General features: G+C 47.0%; 1 protein-coding gene across 6 annotated transcripts in view; it reads right to left on the bottom strand.

Moving 5' to 3' along the window:
* STAU1 (staufen double-stranded RNA binding protein 1) overlaps nucleotides 1-11,582 on the bottom strand; it is a 47,128-nt gene extending 35,546 nt beyond the window's left edge. For 2 of the 6 annotated variants that reach the window (XM_040981340.1, XM_040981348.1), the window contains exon 1: nucleotides 2,548-2,603. The gene's annotated coding sequence lies outside the window, so the exon portion shown is untranslated. Of the gene's footprint in view, nucleotides 1-1,200; nucleotides 1,793-2,547; nucleotides 2,604-10,756; nucleotides 10,781-11,351 lie in introns of those variants that run through there. The other 4 variants (XM_040981341.1, XM_040981342.1, XM_040981345.1 and 1 more) reach the window with 4 other exon arrangements.
* Between the last annotated feature and the right edge of the window lie 11,069 nt (nucleotides 11,583-22,651).

The following is a 22,651-nucleotide window of genomic DNA, read 5'->3' as shown; positions in this document are numbered from 1 at the left end:
AGGGAAGCCACTGATAGCTCGGCGTCACAGGTTGGGGGCGAGGCTGCCCACGGTGAGACCACTGGAGAAAGCTGCCTGGGAACCTGGGAAGGAGCACTGCGTACACACCCCTCACAAACAACAGAACCTCCCTGCTTCCATCTTAATTATCTCCTAATGGGAGAGCTGTGAAAACTCAGCACTTAATTTTTAAGGAACTGTACATCACACTGTACAATCAGCTGGCCTGATTTTCAAACATCTGGATACACTTTTTGAAGAATCCTGTAACTAACAGCTAAATATTCCATTCATAAATATCTTTACCATATGCTTGGTGCTGCAAATATAATTGCACCGAAAACTTAATAAAAGTCATTTTGTACAGTACTGATATCCCATTCCAGACACATCAGAGTGCAAGTTCAAGTGCCAGCTGCCCTGCTTCCACGCACCTGGGAGGGCAGCAGAAGGCGCTCCCAGGGCCTGAATTCCTGCCACTTGAACGGGAGCAGAGAGGTTCTTGCTCCTAGCTTCAGCATGGCCTAACCTTGGCTACTGTGGCCACTGAGGGGCAAGTCAGTAAGTGAAGATCTCCCTAGCTCTCCCCTTTGCTTTTCTGTCTTAAAATCAATCTTCTCTTCCCTTCCCCACATCATCCCCTCCACCGCCACCTCCTGAGATTTATTTATTTATCTATTTAAAAGTTGCAGAGATGGGCCCAGTGCAGTAATCTAGTAGCTAAAGTCCTCACCTGGCACACACCAGCATCCCAGCACTGTTTCTAATTCCAGCAACCCCATTTCTCATCCAGCTCCTTGCTTGTGGCCTGGGAAAGCAGTCGAGGACAGCCCAAAGCCTTGGGACCCTGCACCCACATGGGAGACCCAGAAAGAAGTTCCTGGCTCCTGGCTTCAGATAGGCTCAGCTCCGGCCATTGCAGCCACTTGGGGAGTGAATCATCAGACAGAAATCCTCCTCTCTGTCTATCTGACTTCCCAATTTAAAAAAATAAATAAATCTTTAAACAAAAATAAGTAAATAAATAAATGAAACGGAAGTTAGAGATCTTCCATGCACTGGTTCACTCTCCAAATGGCCACAGACCCAGGCACTCGGGTCAGCCTCCACTGCCTCCCAGGAGCATCAGCAGGGGCTGGATGGGAAGTGCAGGACCCAAACCCAAATGGGCTAGCAGCATCAGCACAATGGCTTACTCACTTTGTCCCAACAGGGGCTCCTTGAGGCTTCTTTCGTAAATCATTTACTAAACAGGCAGAACACTGCTAACCCAGAAATCTGAAAGTTTTTCATCAAATCATATTTCAGATTTTGTGGTTAGGGAATGTTTAACTCACAGTTTAGTACTCCAAAACTCCCAAAATCCCCCAAATTTGAAACACTTCTGATCCTAAGGCTGTTCAGGTGCACTAGTAACTTTCCAATCTTGAACAAAGTTGTTCCACAATCCTGCCTATTCAAAGGACTGGCAGGAACAGACACTGAAAAAGCAGCTGCTGCACAAAGCAGAGCTCTCAAGCCATCTAAACACAGCCACAGACACCTCAGCCATCGAGGGTCTCGCTCAGTGCAAGCCCAAGTACACCAAACACACTGAAAACCATTAATCTAGTTTCCTAGCACACAGCATAAGTTGAAAAAAAAAAATCAGACTGGAAAAAGGAACTGCCAGAGTCTAACAAAATGACAATACTCAGAGTAACAGCAGCCACCAGGTTAACAGCAGTTGACAACCAACTGGGTCTCAAACACCTTTATTCAAGTGCTAGCCTGACACACCATCTTTTAAAAGCCCTCATCAATTTCCAAAGACAATTCCAAGGCGTCCTGAATAGCGCCCATACAGCACCTGCTCCAAGCAACGGCAGAAGGCAGAAGACAGCACGAGCCTTCACTCTCCCCCACACCCCTCCACGAGGATTACCAAAGCATGAGAAAGTGAGTTCAGTTAATGACCCACTTGCAGACACTATTCTAGGCACTGGCAAGAGGACAAAAATAACACATACTTCTGTTTTCACTAAAGTCACTTTTCTGTAGGAATAACTTTGATTCCAATACAAATTTTTTTAAATCACAGCTGCATTTTAATTAGTAGTAACATCCTTTATAGCATGTCATTTTATTACTGAAAAGGACACATATTTTTAAAGATCTCTTGGCCATAAGTTGCTGATTTAGGGTAAATCAGGTGGCACCTAATTACTGGAATATGGCAGAAAGAACTCAGAATGGGGACAAGTTTGGGTCCTAACCTTCCCACTTAATTGAATCACCCCAACCAAGTTATACTGATAGGTCTCAGCTCTTTAACATATTTTAAAAATAATACTAAAACTAATAATTTCAAAATAATGTTACAGTAGTCATATGATTCTCAAGTGAATAAACCAGCAATATAGGTGAAATATTTGTAAACTGTATTTGCCACATCAAAGTAAACTGCTAAACATTACCAGGATACACCTTAATTGAGTAAATGTTATTAATTAATCACATTCAAAATACACTATTGAGAAGAAATAACAGGTTCACGCAGTGACTCACCTGGCTAATCCTCCACCTACAGTACTGGCATTCCATATAAGTGTTAGGTCGACTCACAGCTGCTCCACTCCTAGCTCCCTGCTTACGGTTTGGGAAAACAAGAGGATGGCCTTGAAACCCTGCACCTGTGTAGGAGACCCAGAAAAAGCACCTAGCCCCAGACCAGCTCAGCTTCAGGCACTGTGATTATTTGGGAAATGAACCAGCAGATGCAAGATCTTTCCCTCTTTGTCCATAAATATTTAAACATTAAAAATTTAGAAAGAAGGACCGGCACAGTGGCCTAATGGATAAAATCCTCACCTTGAATGTGCTGGGATTCCATATGAGCTCCAGGCTCCTGGCTTCAGATTGGCACAGATCCGGTCTGTGCCACATGGGCAGTGAATCAGCGGACAGAAGATCTTCCTCTCTGTCTCTCTCCTCTCCTCTCTGCCTCTCTGCCTCTCTGTCTCTCTCTGTCTCTCTGTCTCTCTCTCTCTATATATATATATATGACTTCGCAATAAAAATAAACTGTTTTTAAAAATTGGAAAAAAATACAGCAGGCCTGGTGCAGCAGCCTAGCGAATCAAGCTCTTGCCTTGCAACTGCCAGGATCCCACATGGGCATGGGTTCATGTCCCCAGCTGTCCCACTTCCCATCCAGCTCCCTGTTTGTGGCCTGGAAAAGCAGCAGAGGACGACCCAAAACCTTGGGACCCCTGCACCATGTGGGAGACCAGAAAAGGCTCTACCTCCTAGCTTCAGACTGGCTCAGTTCTGGCCACTGCGGCCATTTGGGAAGGGAACCAGTGAATGGAAGATCTTTCTCTCCTTCTTTCTGTGAATCTGTCTTTCCAATAAAAAAATAAATAAATCTTCAAGAAAAAAATAGAGCAAACTTCATGTTTTATGTTTAGTACTTAAATTCTCTACTAGGGAAATTACTAGCTAGAGAAACTCAATACCAATCATTAGTGACCACAAAGGTTTACTCTAGTACAAACCAAAAAGAAAGCTGTTTACCTAATTATATTGAACTATCAGGCAGGCAAGGAGTAAGGCAAATTCAATGAATAGATTGGTGAAATTGTGCAACAAAGACACAAGCTTCTAAAAATAATCAGATTTATTGCACATAAATTACTCTGACAGAGGAAAGGACTGCCTAGCATTCTGCATAAAATCCCAATGGTGTCAGCAGACAATGGCCCTATTTGTATTAGAGTGGAATTTACAAAAGCAGAAAATTCATGCCTCAGTTCACTTTAACCTATAGAAAGGAGGAATCTCCAACAGCAAAAAGGTGAAACAATCAGATAAGAACTAGTTACATCACAAAGCTAACCCCAAGGAGAGTCACTGGCGCAAGAATGTAAGCAGCATTATCTGCTCACTTGATCATCCCCAGAAAAAGACCCATTTCCTTTGGTGATTACCGAGACAGACTTACGAATTACAGACTACAAAGTCCCCTTCCTGGAGGTAAACAGTGAAAGGAATCTCACACCATTTCACTAAAAACACAAGTCCAAGTGCAGATTTAATCTCATCAGTCTGGCTTTTTAGGACTACCCATCAACAAACATCACGTCAGCAGAGAGAACCAGAGGGCCTTCTGATTCAGACCATCGATTCAAAGAAAAAAAAAAAAAAAAAAGAAAGAAAGAAATGTTCAGAAGACAGCTCAATACCAAAAAGAGAGGCTGCATTCAACACTCGTAACAGGACCTGGATGTTAGAACCCTGGGAAGCAGACAGTAGAACACCCTCTTAGCCCTTACTCATTTAACTAGAGGTTAACTCATTTACAATCAAATATCATCATTCAAAAGAAGTCAATTTCTGAGCAACTATGGCCATAGTTGAATAATTTGTTAACAAACGCCATGCTGTCATTTTACCAATAATTTAGGAAATAGCTTCCCTCGACACAAAGGTAAAAAAAGTTTAACGTTTATTTTTATTGGAAAGTCAGATTTAGAGAAAGGAACGACAGAAAGAGCTTCCATCCTCTGGTTCACTCCCCAAGTGGCCACAATGGCCAGAACTGAACTGATCTGAAGGCAGGATCCAGGAGCTTCTTTCAGGTCTCCCACGCAGGTGCAGGGTCCCAAGGTTTTGGGTCACCCTCTATTGCTTTCCCAGGCCACAAGCAGGGAGCTGGATGGGAAGAGGAGCAGCTGGGACACAAACTAGTAACCATATGGGTTCCCACTCATGCAAGGCCAGGACTTTAGACACTAGACTACCACGCTAGACACATGTTTTATTAACAAAAGTTAACAAAACATCCACCTTCCCATTTACCTCTAAGATGTAAAATCATAAGCCAAACTCATCCCAGTGCCAGGGGAAGGCAAGTGAAGAGGGGTTGGGGGGCAGTAGGTACTGGTGATAAGCAGATCCAATTAGTGCAGGTCAGTGGGAAGGACACCACCAGCCTGGCTCCTGGCCCTTCCCAGCTCCTTCGCCTCTACAGCGCCTCAGTACCCTCAGCTCTGATGGGCCTCTCTCCCAAGGCCTGGGGAGTGCCTAGACATCACAGAAGGTCTACTGTGGACCTTAGCGCCAAGAAAGAGCTCTATGAACTGCAGCTTTCATATTAAATAAATTCAACATGACCTTGTGGATTCCTCTTCTGCCTTCAAATAACTCTCACCCTGTAATTCTAACCTGGCACATGTTAGAGTTCAATAAATAGTAGCAAATATTACTATCCAGCAAATTCACTTATCCTGCTCTCAGTCACATAAACATCTATAAATATAAACCTTTAGCAGCATACAACTTGTAAAAATTTTTAAATGGGAACATAGAACATGCTGACTAAAGCCAGCCCACTCACTGGGCACCCAGTCCAGCAGCTACACCAAATTTAGAGGCATTCTAATGAGGTTTTAGTCCTCAGCCATCGTTTTCATTTAGGTGAAAGGCCCCAGGCCACTTACATAGATATTTTTTCAAACTTTTATACTCTGGGGCCCGGCGCGGTGGCGCAAGTGGTTAAGGTCCTCGCCTAGCACGCCCGGGATCCCATATGGGCGCCGGTTCTAATCCCGGCAGCCCCGCTTCCCTTCCAGCTCCCTGCCTGTGGCCCGGGAAAGCAGTCGAGGACGGCCCAAGGCTTTGGGACCCTGCACCTGCGTGGGAGACCCGGAAGAGGCTCCTGGCTTCGGATCGGCATAGTATCGGCCCGTTGCGCTCACTTGGGGAGTGAATCATCGGACGGAAGATCTTCCTCTCTGTCTCTCCTCTCTGTATATCCGCCTTTCCAATGAGAAAATAATAAAAATAAATCTTAAAAAAAAAAAAAAAAAAAAAAAAAAAAAACTTTTATACTCTGGGAAACATGATAAAAAAGCTTCTATCATATTATCATAAAATGGCCAGTTTTATTTCCATTACTGCTACATACCCACAAAGTCACATTTCTTTCCCAAATTAAATTTCAGATTACACAGAAGCTAGACAGGAGTATATTTAATATTTAAAGACCAATTTCTAATCAAATAATGCTTTCTTAGATATTAACGTTCCCTTTTTTCCACTCCAATCTCAATAAATGCATTTTGAGGAAGCCCCCTTGATACAGGATTTTAACAAAAAATAAACATATATAATCCCAGAAAATATAATGATCAGGACCCAGTGTTTTGGCTCAACTGGCTAATCCTCCCCTAGCATGCACTAGGATCCCAAATGGGTGCCTGTTCATGTCCTGGCTGCTCCACTTCCCATCCAGCTCCCTGCTTGTGGCCTGGGAAAGCAGTCGAGGATGGCCCAAAGCCTTGGGACCCTGCACTCACATGGGAGACCCAGAAGCAGCTCCTGTTTCCTGGCTTGAGATCAGCTCAGCTCCAGCTACTATGACCATCTGGAGAGTGAACCAGCGGGTGGAAGAAATTTCTGTCTTTCCTCCCTGCAAATTTGTCTTTCCAAAAGAAATAAATAAGTCTTTCTAAATATATATAAAGTATCAGTTTCTATATAATTATCAGTTTTATATATATATAACTATCATTTCTACTACTAATCTAGAAACAAATCATTTTTTTACATGAACCTTATTCAGCATTATTTTGTGAAATTGAGAATATTAAGTTGTCAACAATATCCAAGCCATTCATCAGGTGATATCTGATAACCAAATGTATGTATTAATAATCCTATTATCACCTTAATAGGTAAGAACAAAGGATTTGGTTAGCATTACATTAGTTTTGCAATACATGCTTTATAGATAAGTACCCACATACAAAGTTCACTAAAGAGGTGGTTTTTTTTTTTTATTTTTTGCTTTTTTTTTTTTTTAAGCAAACTTGGAAACAAAAACCAACAAAATTCTTGGATCCCAAAGATACCTTGCAGGCCTGTCACCACTTAAGATAAATAATAAATATGCACATTGAGCATATTTATATGCTTATGTTGCAATTTTCTTTGAAATGTATCAAAACACGTATTAATGAATTTTAAAATGAGACAAATGGGACATGATGAAACAAGTACAACAAAGAATAGCACAAGGTAAACGGCAGTTATAGAGGTGTGCACTAAAATGTCTTAAAACTCCGTTGTACATTTGAAATGTTGACGCAAGGCACCATAGCAACTAACAGGTCTTCTCACAGTTCACTCTCTAATTTGCAACCTGTATTTTTTGGAGCAGTATAAATACTGTCACTCGATTTTGGTGAAGGGTTATATTTAAAGAAATGCTCAACAGAAAACTACACCACCAGCATTTCAACCGCAAACATCTCTACCAGAAGTTAATTTAAAACAACCTGGTTTGGGTCTAGAGTGAAACCAAGCCGACCTTCAATTCCCGGAGCATGCTCGACGGCTCAGAAAATCCCTTTCTGAAAGAGAAAGCAAGCTATCCTGAAAGCGCTCCTTTGAGGAAAGGAATTCACATTTCCCCGAACGGAGCAGCCTCATCATGTGTAACTTCAAATGAGAAGGTCTCACTCAGATAAACAAGCTCTCGGAACCAGGGTTAGGAAATTCCACAAAAGGATGCCTTTTTCATGAAAGCTGCATCTTTATGCTGATGAATCTAACTTTCACTGTATTCAGTAAAAGGCTGTCCAAGAAAAATGCCCCATATGCTGAGCCGCACAGGGTGCCACCTAGTCCAAATGCCTGCCCTGTGTCCCCCGGGAGGAGACAGCCCTGAGCAGCAGAGCTGTCTGGCCCCAGTATTTAAGGATTACACCCAGAGGACTCGGCACAGTAGTGGCTAAAGTCCTCACCTTGCACCTACTGGGATCCCATATGGGTACCGGTTCTAATCCCAGCGGCCTCACTTTCCCATCCAGCTCCCTGTGTGTGCCTAGGAATGCAGTCAAGGATGGCCCAAAGCCTTGGTACCCTATACTCACATAGGAGACCTGGAAGAGGTTCCTGGCTCCTGGCCCCTGGCCATTGTGGCAAGTTGGGGAGTGAATCAGCAGACAGAAGATCTTCCTCTCTGACTTCCTCCTCTCTCTATATATTTGATTTTCCAATAAAAATAAAATATATTTTTAAAAATCTGTGTATAAATGGGCTCTCTGGCTGAATCTTAAGAGCTAACAATTTATTCTAAAGAAATTACTTATGGTAATAATTCTAAATACTTGGAAGTTTCACCTTTAAGCCTAATGGCAAGCACTGAGCATGTTTTTTTTTTTTTTAAAGATTTATTTTTATTATGTTTTTATTGGAAAGGCGGATATACAGAGAGGAGAGACAGGGAGGAAGATCTTCCATCCAATGATTCACTCCCCAAGTGAGCGCAACGGCCGGTGCTATGCCGATCCAAAGCCAGGAGCCTCTTCCGGGTCTCCCACGCGGGTGCAGGGTCCCAAAGCTTTGGGCCGTCCTTGACTGCTTTCCCGGGCCACAGGCAGGGAGCTGGAAAGGAAGCGGGGCTGCCGGGATTAGAACCGGCGCCCATATGGGATCCCGGGCGTGCAAGGTGAGGACCTTAACCACTTGCGCCACCGCGCCGGGCCCTGAGCATGTTTTAAAGATAAATTTTGTGTACTTTCCTAGATAACCAACTTTTCCCCCAGATTAATTTTATTCCTCCTTATCTCCCAAGTTGCAATAACTAAAACAAAACTTGTAACACTTCCACTGTATGTCTGATCAGGTTCCAGTGTAAACCCACACAACTGAATAATAATATTACAAGTTAAAAACCTAGAAACTGTTCGTGACCAGAAATGTGAACATCACCTTAACAATGGCAGTTACTTAACAACACTTCAGGGAAAGAGCTCCTTGAAATATGAACGTTTATTCTGTGATTTCATGCGAGTCACAAAAATTAATGTTTTGTTACTAGTAATAGCTTGCTGTTTATAAATAGAGAAGGGGAATCTATGGAGAGCAATTCTGCAGCAGAAGATCCTGAAGTCAAACACCCTCAAGCAGTAATAATATATTTACACAACCACTGCAAGGAAACTTGCAAAGTTTTCATTATGAATTATTAACTGTAATTTAACTTTGTCACAAAGCTAACCTCCATTAAAAGGGGCTACTCCAAACCAGAGCTAAGGAAATCTGTATTTGATGGCTTTTCAATTAGTTATTAACAATTCCAGAATTATGACTTTGGTACACAGAAAGCTAACTCAGCAGCGGGCCGTTGAGTTGCGGTTGGTTTTTCCTTGCTGGGGAGCAACCTTGTCACCTGTTTGGAGATGAGAAGCTTCCCCCCTCCCCCCAAAAAAGCCATGATTTTTCTAAATGCAAACGTTAGGACAGATTGACACACTCAAAGCCCCTAATACCAGGACAGGACGTTTAACATTTGTTTCAGGATAATGCACTGTGGGGGAGGAGGAACAACACGAAATGGAGACTCTCTGAACTGTCCAGTTAATAATTGTCAACGCTGGGCAGGCACTGTGGCACTGAGGTCAAGCCAGCACTTGGCCTCCCATCATGAGTACCTGCCTGTCCAGGAGCCCAACCTAGCTCAAGCACGTGTGCCTGCCGCTCATGTGGGAGTCTGGCCCAACCAACTGTGGCAGGCTGTTGAGGGGTAAACCAGTAGATGGAAGACTGTCTCCTTTGTTAGGTAAATATTTTTTTAAAAAAACTAGCTGAATAAAAAAAAAAAAGAAAGAAAGAAAGAAAAATAAACTAAGCTGAGTGACCAATACTATTCTGTACTATTCTGTATTTTCCATCACGAAAAAAAAATTTTTTTGAACTTCTTGAACTTGAACTTCTTGTTAGCTACTGCAATATTAAAAATCACTTGCCAGGAACCACAATGTATGACCCTGTAGCGGAAAACTTGCTCTGAACACGCTTACACAGTCACATGTTTTTAAAAAGCCAGATTTTAAACTAGAAACGATCTAAGCCTGTGTCAAAGTAGTTTAGAAAAAAAAATATGAAAAACACGTATTCTCCATTTTTGGGACTTGAGTACAAAGGAAAATATTTCATTTTGCTACGTAAAATTTACGATCTAAATACCAAGGCGAGCAGGACCAGTCTCTAAACATCCACAGCTGCACTTCTTTAGGGAGACGTGCAGCTCCACTCCTAGGAACAGAATTAACAGAAATCCCGAATCCTTGCCTAAAGCTCCCACCTGTCACTAGGAGCACCGAAACTGCTCCCCCTACACTTCGACTGTATTTTTAGTTTCCGCCGCAACAAGTAGCCATGTCATCTCCATTTGCTCAGCCGATTGCAGAAACCAACCAGAACCCAACCCCGACTCTGTCCAGCACTCTAAACAAAAACACAAACACAACGGAAGCGTGACCCTAACAACTTCCCCAACAGCCAGACTGCCACTGGGAGGACAAAACGAAACACAAATCTTCCCCCTCCTCCCGAACACGAAAACTTCTCCCCGCACCACGCAGGAGCGACGGCGTCCAGCACAGTCGCGCACGGCCGGCCGACCGAGGCAGCGACACTTGCCAAGTTGCAGCGGATTTAAAAAAAACAAGTCCAAAGTTAGACGGACTCGCCCACCCCGGCCCACCGCCCCCTGCCCCCACAGCGTGGGACGCTGACGAGGGACGCTTCCGCCAGCAACTTGCCCAGAAACGGAATGACAAGGAGCAGCCGCGAGACGGGCGGTCGGCCCCAGGGTCCCGGGGAGCCCCCCACCCAAAAACAACCACCACCACCAAAGTCCCCCGGCCACGCCAGCCGTTCCAGACTCAGGGAAACTCGCACGGGATAGGTAGGTCAATTTGCGTACCACTCGACCCACTAAATTATACCTTCGTATCACGCCAAATAAATTATTGCAGGCGGTTTTTATTGGGACACGCTGTGGGTCTGGCGCTCCGATAAGCGCTTCACACGCCCCAGTTCGCCCAACCTTCCCGGCCAGTCCCCTTTTCCCCTAACGTGCCACACACAAAAGAGTTGAAGCGGCCGGCCCCAAAGGGACAGCGCCGGAGCCGGACACCGGTGCCCAGTCCGGCACACGCCAGAGCCCGGCTAGGGAGCCCCACGGACGCTCCGAGTCCTCGGGACTCCGCCAGCACCCCCCTGGCCCAGGAATAACTTCGGCGTCCCCCGCGCGCCAGGCGGAGAGCGCCGAGGCACCTGTTTCCCAGTCCCAGTTAGAAAGAGGTGGCGGACGCCCGGAGGCGAGGGGCGCCCCAGGACCCGCCGCCCTCCTCGCCTCCCGGGGCAGGCCCGGCGGGCGGGGAGGCCAGGCCCGGCGGAGCAGGCTGGGGGGAGGAGGCCGGGCGCGCGGCCCGCCGAGGCCTAGGCCCCACCCGCCGCCCACCGCCCCGCGGCCGCGGCGTCCGCGCGGGGGTCCCCGCCAGGCCCGGCCGCCTCACCTGGCTGGCTGCCCCGAGCTTCGACCCCCGCCCCCGGGATGGCGGTCCTGGGCGTCGGCGGCGGTGGCGGCGGCGTTGAGCCGGGGGGAGGAAGGAGGAAGGAAGAAGGGAGACGAGGAAGGGAAGGCAGGAGGGAAGAGGCGGAGTGGCTGCGGAGGAGGCGGGCGCCGCCGGGCCGGGGCGAGGAGGCGGGCGGGAGCGTGGCGAGGGGCTGGTCACAGGAACCGGGAAGCCGAGGGAGAAGCGACGGCGGCCGGCGCAAACGCTGAGGAGCCGCTCCGGCGCCCGCAGCCGGGCAGGAAGTGACGGGGGAGGGGCCGGCGCCCGCCCCCGGCCCCCGCCCGCCTCCAGGCCCGGCCCCACACACCCAGCACGGGCGCCGCGGACCACAAGTCCCGGCGGGCAGTGCGGCGGGGCCTGCGCCCGCAAAGCGCTCCAGTAGCCTGCAAGGCGGAGCCTGGGTCCGAGGCCTGCTGGGGATTGTAGTTCGGCTGCTTCCCCCGAGCGGGACCGTGGGGAACGCGTGCCTACTGTCCGCCAGCACTTCCTTGTTTCGTGTCAGAGTGTCGTCAGGGGCCGTTCGGTCTCTAATCCTCATGCCTCCTTTGTGTACGAAACGCCACTCCGAGAGCTAACCACGGAACAAACACTCCTGCCCTCTTGGAGATTACGTTCTAGTGTGGATGAAATACGCGAATTAATTGCATAACTTTGGGGCCTGCGTTCTGAGCTGAGACTCGTGGATGTAGGAGCTCTAGTTGGAAGACCCTTTCCCATCCGCCTCCTGGCCATCAAGCCTGGGAAAGCATGGAAGATGGCTCAGGTGCTGCGGCCCCTGCGCCCTTCTAGGGGACCGGGAAGACGCTCCTGGCTCCTGCCTGCGAACGGTACCGTCTGCAGCCCTCGCGGCCATTTGTGGAGTGAACCAGCAGATGGAAGAGTCAGTCAGTCTGTCTCTCTCTCTCTTTATCCTCTTCCTCCTCCTCCTCCCCTGCTCCCATCCCATCCCCATCTCTAACTCTTTCAATCTAAAAACAAAATCTCCAGCCCAGCTTTCTTTTCTGTTTCCATACTGTGACAGAGCCTCCAATTGAATGGAAACAAGAATGAAAGTGTCATCTTTACATAAAAACTTTTCGCAAGGGTTTTACGAGCTTTGCCTGTTCCCTTTTAATCCATCTTGTAAAAAGGAACACATAAAATTGGGTGTAACATCCCCAGTGGTCACAGTTTCTTTCCCTTTTTTTTTTAAATTTATTGTACAATTTTGCATAGTTTTTTTAATATTTTATTTACTTTTCTTTGAATGGCAGATTTTACACAGAGAAGGAAAGATAGAGAAGCTGTTCCAGATGCTGGTACACTTTCCCAACGGCTGCAACTGAACTGGTCGGAAGCCAGGAGCCTCCTCTGCGTCGCCCACGCAGGTGCCGGGTCCCAGGGCTTTGGGCTGCCTCTATCGCTTGCCCAGGCTCAAGCTAATGTCTTGCTGTGTTTCCTCAAGGTGCTATTGTGGGTGGTTCCACAATGTTTAGGCACCTCGTTCTAGTGTGCTCATGTTCTCTGCTGTGCAGTGTGCATCCCGTGATGCACTACCCTGTGAGGGATATCAAGGTTGATGTCATTTTCTGCTACTACCAGTCCGACTGCTGTCAACATACTTACCTGTTTCCTAGGGAGATTTTTACACTGCCTATCTTTGAGATACTAACTACTGATTTCTGTGTGTTTTTATTTTTTTTAAGATTTAATTTGGGGGGGGGGGGTCCGGCGTGATGGTTAAGGTCCTCGCCTTGCACGCCCAGGATCCCATATGGGCACCGGTTCTAATCCCGGCAGCCCCACTTCCCATACAGCTCCCTGCCTGTGGCCTGGGAAAGCAGTCAAGGACAGCCCAAAGCCTTGGGACCCTGCACTTGTGTGGGAGACCTGGAGGAAGTTCCTGGTTCCTGGCTTTGGATTGGCTCAGCTCCAGCTGTTGCAGCCGCTTGGGAGGTGAAGCATCGGATGGAAGTTCTTCCTCTGTCTCTCCTCCTCTCTGTTTATCTGCCTTTCCAATAAAAATAACATAAATCTTTTAAACATTTTTTCTTCTTATTGCAAAGGCAGAAATACAGAGAATAAGACCTTAGGTCTACTAATTCATCCCCAAATGACCTCAACAGCTGGAACTCCCCTTCCCTTTTTACTCCCTCCCTCTGTCCCTCTCTTCCTTCCCTCCTTCCTTCCTTTCTTTCCTTTTTTTTTTCTCTCTCTCTCTCCTAGTTCTTTTTCTTTCACCCGCTGCTCTAAAAAAATTCTGATAGGCTGTTGCACTGAGATGTGATGGGCTCCAGAGCAGTGAGGTGCAAAGTAGATCTCATGAGTTAGTTCTGGGTCACCAAGCAGCCCAGCTGCCTTAGCTGACCTAGTTGTTTCTTAAATTTAACAGCAGGGAATCCAATGGGAACAGCAGATCCCTCACCGTGTAAGTTTGACGCGAACCCATTGCTTATGGCGGAGTTGCTTGGGAGCAGGAGGTGTCCACTCGGACTGGACTGGAGATGCTCCTGTTAGGGGCCATCCTCTCCTGAGTCAGAGCTCCCTGTCGTGTCCAGCAGCACTGGACTTTTCACAGTTTTCCTCATGAGCGTAAGTGTACTTACTTAGGTATGTTATGTTCAAATATGATTTAGTCTATAGATAATTTCTATGTTTTATTACATCTTTTTTTAAATAAATTTTATTTTTGAGGATGTTTACATACTTGATCAGGATGGTAAGGGTCAAGGGTTAGGGGAAAGTGGGTAAGACCATAGTTTCCAAATTTTCTTTTTCTTCCTGTATCTGGGAAATTGGGTGGGAGTGAGTGGGGGAAGAAGCCACACCCAGCCTCACAACTGCTTCCATTACATAGTTTTTAAATTTGACTTAGTTAATGTGATATGTGACTATAAAGAATCTAATAGCTGGCACGACACAATACCCTAGTAGCTAAATCCTTGCTTGCATGTGCTGGCATCCATATGGACAAAGGTTCGTGTCCCACCTGTCCCACTTGCCATCCAGCTCCCTGTTTTTAGCCTGAGAAAGCAGCAGAGAATGGCTCAAGGCCTTGGGACCCTACACCTGCGTGGGAGACCCAGAAGAAGCTCCTGACTCCTGGCTTCAGATTGGCTCAGCCCCAGGCATTGCGGTCACTTGGGGAGTGAATCATCAGACAGATCTTTCTCTGTGTCTCCTACTCTCTGTAAATCTGCCTTTCCATTGAAAATAAATAAATAAAAGTCAAATAGTATAAACACACTGACATTGTCATGAGAAACAGCACTCAACCACCATTCACTCTAAACTCCTTTTTCATTCTTCTAAATGGAGTTCCTGGGCAGACTGTCCGACAAACAGCTGTTGCTTTGATTGTCTGCTATGGAATACGAGGATTTTGCTTCGTTATTCTTGTTGTCAGTTTCTCCAACACACCAACTCCCCTTCTTTTATCCATAATTCTCAGTTCAACCATGGTTTAATATTTACAGTAATGACTACATAGATAATTTTCATCTCCAGAATATCTAAGGTGTGATGGCTAAATGTCATTCTTATGTAATCTTCCCAAATTATTAACTGCCTTCGCTTCATCTTCTATGCAATAAGATGCTAACAGGGAACTGCCTCAGTTTCCCTGTTCCAAAATAAGACAGCATAGGCAGGAACTGTAAAAGATGGTTATATTAAAAATTAGGTAAAGGGGTCAGGTGTTGTGGGCCACCAGGCTAAGTTAACTTCCTGGCTTTCCTACATCCGGTTCTGGAGTTGGTTTTTGTTTCCAAGTTTGCTTAAAAAAAAAAAAAAACTCTTTTAGTGAACTTAGTATGTGGTCTCACATGTGGCACAGGGTCCCAACACTTTGAGCTTCTTGGCCTTCCCAGGCCACAATCAAGGAGCATAATCTGAAGCCAGGAGCCAGATGCTTCTTCTGGGTCTCCCACATGGATGCAGGGTCCAAGAATCTGAGCCATCTTTTGCTGCTTTCTCAGGCCATAATCAGGTAGCTGACTGGAAGTAGAGCAGCTAGGATACTAGTGCCAAAATGGGATGCCAGCACCAAAGGCCAAGGAGTAACATGCTATGCCACAGTGCTAGACCCAAGGCCACGTTGTTGAGATGTCTACATTTTTTGGATCTTTTAGTATTCTTTAGGTACTGATAGGTTCTTTTCCACCCAGCACTAGAAGGAAGGCTACTGCTTATGACCAGGTAGCCAACACAGTACAATACAACTACTGATTTGCTGATCTGAAAGGTCAGGGAGATAGTTATGCTGGTGAAATGTTCTCCATGCAGAATTCACAAAAGAAGCAAGGGTTTTCTGAGGGTGGAGACACGTGTGGAGCTTCTGAAAAGGACTGGCCATTCAGAGAGGAGGAGAGACAGAGAGGAATATCTTCCATCAGCTGGTTCACTCCCCAAATGGCTGCAATATTTGGAGCTGAGCTGATCTGAAGCCAAGAACCAGGAGCCTCTTCTGGGTCTCCCTCATGCGTGCAGGGTCCCAAGGCTTTGGGCCATCCTCGATTGCTTTCCCAGGCCACAAGCAGGGAGCTGGATGGGAAGTGGGACTGCCGGGATTAGAACTGTTGCCCATTACGGGACCCCGGTACATGCAGGGTGAGGACTTTAGCTGCTAGCTCCTCCACTGGGCCCGAGTTTCTGTGTCTAAGTCCTAGCAGGATACAGAACGAAGGATTAGTAGTTTGGGAGAAGGAAAAGTCCCATGGTTTTCATCATGAGGGAGGACCAAGGACCAGTTAAAGTTAGCATCAGGGCACTGAGGTTGTGGAGCAGGGGCCTAAGCTACTCTCTGATATGTTCACACTCTGTGAATCCCGGTCGCTCTGCTTCTGATGCAGCTCCCTGCTAATGTTCCTGGGAGGGGTGCAAGTGCTGGGTCGTTTATACCCGTGGGGGAGACCCGGATGGAGTTCCAGGCTCCTGCCTGCTGCCTGGTACAGCCATCTGAGGAAAGAACTAGCAGAGGGAAGATTTATCTCTTCCTCTCTTTTGGCCATTTTGCTGTTCAAATAGATAAATAAACCTTTTTAAAAGCTATAATCAAGTGTTGTGGTGAGGAATTCGAGGTATAAAGTGAGGGACTCAGGAACTAGGCTATAGATCTTGCACTGGCTACTCCTTGTTCACTTTGAACAATCCTAAATGATAATGGTATTTATGGAGCATCAGCTATGTTAGTGTTAATGGGAAAGTACAGGCTCTGTAACAAGGGTAACATAAGGTTCATTCAGGGCAGAATCTGAGACACAAACCCAGCAACTTTCAATTAACCTTGGCAAGTGTTTTGAAGTGGTCAAACTCTGCTTGCAATTGGTGCCTTCCATGGTAGCGAATCTTCCTTTAACATACCGAGTAAACACGCTTTGGCTTGGCCTGAAAATCATAGGCCTAAGTAGGGAGGAGTGAGTTACCCATGGATTGGAGAAGGCTTTCAAAGAAGGTGCTGGTCTACAACCACCCTCGGAGTACGCCGAGCACAAAGCTACTGATTCATTTAGGATGGATGTTTCTGGGAATGGATAAAAAACAAAAGCATTATGCGAGTTTGCCCAGTGGCTGAGATGAACTGAGCCTATGTGCCTGGCACCCGGGCCTAATGGGCTGGGTAGATAAACTAATAGGTCTGTCCGAACTCTTCAGACATGTCTCATTAGGTGTGTGTCCTGAATGGCTTGCAGGAGTTTTAGGGGGCGGTTTGTTCTTATCAGGCACTGTAATAAATGCTTTATGGATATTCCTTAAATTTAATCCTCCTAGTAATCCTATTTTTTTTAAAGATTTATTTATTTTTATTGGAAAGGCAGATATACAGAGAGGAGAGACAGAGAGGAAGATCTTCCATCCAATGATTCACTCCCCAGGCGGCCGCAATGGCTGGAGCTGAGCCAATCCAAAGCCAGGAGCCTCTTCCGGATCTCCCACACAAGTGCAGGGTCCCAAGGCTTTGGGCAGTCCTGGACTGCTTTCCCAGGCCACAGGCAGGGAGCTGGATGTGAAGCGGGGCCGCCAGGATTAGAACCGGTGCCCATATGGGATCCTGGGTGTGCAAGGCGAGGACCTTAACCACTGCGCCATCGCGCCGGACCCCCTAGTAATTCTATGAAATGTTCTTTAATTTTCGCCATTTGTAAGATGTAGAAAAGTGAGGGACAGAACAGTTAAGAGTTGTTCTGTCAATTGTCCAAGTGAAGTTGTTGTTCATGACACAGTCTGCCCTATAGCTCACACGTTCCAGGAAATTCTTGTTCCTGCTGGAGGTAGACAGAGCTGGTGTCTGTCACCTGCTGTCAGAGGATCCTTAGGGATGCAGGAACTCACAGAGCTCTTTGCACATGTATTTGTGAAGACTCTAGTGCCAAATCAGTGGCAAGTCCCTCCACTTGGGTTTAACTGAACTGCTTTTAGGATTAGAGTCAAGTTCTACATCTTTGGCAGCAAAACCACAGAGATGCTTCTTAGCCCGGCCTGGCCCACACCCACTCTGCTCTCCCACTCACCAGTGGGAGCTGCAGCCCAGCAGGGGAGTCCCCTAAGTTCCCCTACCAGGCCTGTTCCCAGCCTGCATCTTGCATGTGCCAATGGGTGCTTCAGCCCAGCCTTGCACCCTCAGTCTTAGCTCTCACTAGCAGATGTTGCAGGCTGGCCCTGCCTGGTGTGACCCACACTATGCCCTGGCTCTTGCGTATGTCAGCAGGTGCTGCAACCTTGCCTAGCTTGTCCTCCCAGCCCTGGCTCCCATGCACCCCAGTGGGTGTTACAGCCTGGCAAGGGAATTCCCTAGGTTCCCCTATCTGACCCACCCCAACCCTGGATCTCACACATGCTGTTGGGTGCTGAGTGCCTCAGCCATGCTTAGTATGATCTGCCCTCAGTCCTGCGCTTTGCATGTCCTGACAGGTACTGTAGCCTAGCCCAGTCCAGTTGCCTGGTAGCCCTGGCTTCTGCAAGTGTGAGGTACTCTTTGTGGTCCAGCCTGGCTGAGCCCATCACAATCCCACCACCCCAGCTCTCATGCAAACTGATGGGTGTTACAGTACCACATAGACAAGCCCACACATTCCCAAAAAAAATCTGCCCCCAAATCTTTTCTCTTGGGCCTGGCGCAATAGCATAGTGGTTGAGGTCCTTGCCTTGAACACACTAGGATCCCATATGGGTGCTGGTTCTAATCCCGGCAGCTCCACTTCCCATCTAGTTCCCTGCTTGTGGCCTGGGAAAGCAGTCAAGGACAGCCCAAAGCCTTGGGACCTTGTACCCACGTGGGAGACCCAGAAAGAAGTTCCTGGCTCCTGGCTTTGGATTGGCACAGGACTGGCCATTGCAGCCACTTGGGGAGTGAATCATCTGAGAGAAGATCTTTCTCTCTGTCTCTCCTTCTCTCTGTACATCTGCCTTTCCAATTAAAAAAAAATCTTTAAAAAAAATCTGTTCTCTCATGTTCCAATGGGTGCTATAGCCCAGCCTGACCTGGTCTACCCCTTGCCCAATATTCACGGACAGGTACTGCAATTCAGCCCAGCCAGGCATGCCCTCCAGCCCCAGCTCTCGTGTGTACCAGGGAGCGGTGGGAAATGCCATTTAGCCCAGCCCAGGTCTCCCACCTCGTCCTAAAAAACCATGCCCTATAGTTTTCCCCTCTAAACCACTCCGTCTCAGTTCCCTCGCCTCCTTGGGAGCACAGCGGCCTAGTCTATGGAAGCCCTCCGAAGTCTTCTCCTTTCGAACATGCCCTCAGTGGCCTTCACTCCAGCACGTCCTTGCAGCCCCCTTCCCTGCAGCCCCCTTCCCCTACCGCACAGCAGCACAGCATGCCTGGGGACCAGCGTGGGGTGTCCTGGCTCAACATCCTCCACCTTCCCCGCATATCTGAAAACAAAACAAACAACAAACAAACAGACTAAGCTGGCACACTGGTATTGTTAACATAGATTTGGCATTAACGAGGCCCAGCTGTTGGCTGCTTTTCTCCCAGCAGTGTAACACTGGCCTAGGTGAACAAGGCAACCTAGACAATTGCCTATAGCTGGGGAAAGAATAGTGTCTTTATGTTGGCTTTTGCTTTAGTTGAGAAAATCCTGGTACTTGTAGGATGATTTTAAAAATATAAAATGGAAATAACATTGCCTTTTATGTAAAAACCTTTATTACACAAATAATATATGAGAACTAGTTAGAAAGCATGCAGTAACAGTAAGGAGAGCACCCCCCCCCGCCCCATCCACAAAGAAGTTCTGTCAACATGTGCAGCATCTCCAGGCAGACTTTCATATGAATATTTTATTACTGGGGGGAAAATGGCACTTTACTGCATCTACTGTTCGGCAGCTTTTTGTTTTCATCTAACAACACTGCAATTACATTTGCAAGTCAATAAACACTCTTTCCCAATACCTACTGCACTGACGGAGGGGTGTATTCATTTGCTTTTAATTTGGGGTGAATATAATCAAAATTGCAAAGAATACCCTCTTTTATTTGTTTATTTTAAATTTTTATTAATTTCTTTGAGACAGCTCCCATTCACTGATTCATTTCCCAATGCCCACAATGGGTGGGGCCAGGCTGAAGCCAAAGCTGGGAGCCAGGAACTCAGTCCTGACCTCCTACGTCACAGCTGCCTGCGAGGGTCTGTGCCAGCTGGAGTCAGGGCCTGGAGCTGGGCATCCAGGAGCTATACAGGAGACAAGACGCTGTAACCGGCATCTTAACCGCTAGGCCCAATTACCACTCTAACACTTTTTGTTAAAATATTTATTTTATTTTATTTTATTTTTTAAGATTTTATTTTTTTTTTATTATTTTTTCATTGGAAAGGCGGATATATAGAGAGGAGAGACAGAGAGGAAGATCTTCTGTCCGATGATTCACTCCCCAAGTGAGCGCAACGGGCCGATACTATGCCGATCCGAAGCCAGGAGCCTCTTCCGGGTCTCCCACGTGAGTGCAGGGTCCCAAAGCTTTGGGCCGTCCTCGACTGCTTTCCCAGGCCACAGGCAGGGAGCTGGAAGAGAAGCGGGGCTGCCGGGATTAGAACCAGCTCCCATATGGGATCCCGGGCGTGCAAGGCGAGGACCTTTAACCACTTGCGCCACCGTGCCGGGCCCTATTTTATTTTTGTTGGAAAGTCAGATATATAGAGAGACAGAGGGAGAGGAAGCTCTTCCGTCCACTAATTCACTTCCCAATTGGCTGCAACAGCCAGAGCTGCGCTGATCCAAAGCCAGGAGTCCGGAGCCTCTTCAGGGTCTCCCATGCAGGTATAGGGTCCCAAGGCTTTGGGTCATCCTCAACTGCTTTCCCAGGCCACAAGTAGGGAGCTGAATGGGAAGCAAGGCTGCCGAGATTAGAACTGGCGCACAAATGTGATCGTGAAGCGTGCAAGGGGAGGACTTTAACCACTAGGCTACCATGCCGGGCTCTTCAACACTCTTTAAAAAAAATTTCTTTTTGAAAGGCAGTTTGATGGGAGGAGATAGGGGAGAGAGCTTCCATTTGTTGGTCACTGCCCAGATAGCTATAATGTCTGAAATTGGCCTTGGAACTGGCAGGGTTGAATCCAGCAGCCAGCAGCTCTATCTGGGTCTGCTATGTGAGTTGGAGGGGCCCAAGTACTTGGGCCATCTTCCTCTTTTAGATGGGAAGTGCAGCAGCCAGAACTAGAGCCACCTGCTGTGCTACAATGCTATCCCCTATCCTCCACATTCTTATATTTTAAAGCTTGTTTAGTTGCTCAGTTAATTAACTCCCACTGAAAAAGATGGAAGGATAGTTAAATGAACCACAGTTCAACCCAGGAAGTAGGAAAATGGATTTGAGAGATAAATCCAGCCTCACCTATGCTACCTTATTCAGTCCTCTCAAATCAGAAACATACCACCACTGCCTATTTCATGCTTAAAAAAAAAAAAGGATTTTATCATTCTATTACTTAAAAGGCAGAAATAGAGAGAGAGAAAGAGAGATTGATCTTCCATTCACGGATTCGCTCCCCGAGCAACAATAATGGCCAGGACTGGGCCAGGCTGAAGCCTGGACTGTCACCTGTGTCTCTCCAGTGGGTGGCAGGGCATTCAGCACTTGGGTCACACCTGGAGCCTTCCGGGCACATTAGCTGGGAGCTGACTCAAAAGCAGCCGCTGGACGCTGTGAAGTGGGATGCTCACATAGTGAGGCAATAGCTTAATGCGCTGTGTGAAACGCTGGCCTCACATGCTTTCCAAAATGTAAAGTACTGAAGATGATGTGGTGATGTAGCAGGTAACCCTCTGCCTGCAGCACTGACATTGTTTATGGGTTCAAGCCCCAGCTGTTCCACTTCTGATGGCCTGGGAAAGCAGCAGAGGATGACCCAAGTGTTTGGGTCCCTGTACCTACATGGGAGACTCAGAAGCTCCTGGCTGTCAGCTTCAGACTGGCTGTTGTGGCCATCTGGGGAGTGAACCAGCAGATGGAAGATCTCAATCTCTCTCTGTCTCTTCCTCTCTCTTTCAAGTAAAATAAATAAACCTTTCAAAAAGGGTACGAGGCCTAATACAATGGCCTAGTATAGTGGCTAAGTCCTCACTTTGAATGTGCTAGGATCCCATATGGGTGCCAGTTTGTGTCCCAGATGCTCCATTTCCCTTCCAGTTCCCTGCTTGTGGCCTGGGAAAGCAGTAGAGGATGGCCCAAATTGGGACCCTGTGCCCACTTAAGGATCCTTTCCTGGCCCGTGGCTTCAGATCAGCTCAACTCTGGCCTGTACTTAAATCAGAATATTTGAGGTTTTACTGAGAGACAGTGAGTCAGACAGACCTAGTGTGAAATGCCAGCTGCTCCCATTCCACATTAGTAAGTTACATGTTCTGTGAGATCTGGATTCCTACCTATATGACATGGGGGTAATTTATAGTTATGGGGATGAGATCACAATCAAGAAGCATCAGGGATGAGTTCCTCTGACTCCGCATTTGCTAATCAAGTTCAGGACCCTCACTCTTCCCGCCCTTGTCCACATCAGACATTGCTAAGCAAATATTCTTCCTCGCTGAGCCCTTGGTTGGCCTCAACGCCGCCCCCACCCTCATTATTCTGCATAGTCACATCAACTAACTTTGCTCAAAAGATAAAAAATCAGTTGACTTTCCCAGTGTTAATTCGCAGTTGAAGCTACCTAGAAACTTAGTACCTGTTAAATGAGGCCTTCCAAAAATGTTTTAACCTTTACAAAAATCTCAACAGCTCATGCAGATATGAGGGTGCCTCCCTCT

Source organism: Ochotona curzoniae, unplaced genomic scaffold (assembly GCF_017591425.1).
Source record: "Ochotona curzoniae isolate NIBS_2020 unplaced genomic scaffold, NIBS_Ocur_1.0 contig_3520, whole genome shotgun sequence".
NCBI classification, from domain to species: Eukaryota; Metazoa; Chordata; class Mammalia; order Lagomorpha; family Ochotonidae; genus Ochotona; species Ochotona curzoniae.
Note: the sequence above shows the minus strand (reverse complement) of the source record. Positions and strands in the feature narration are given on the sequence as shown.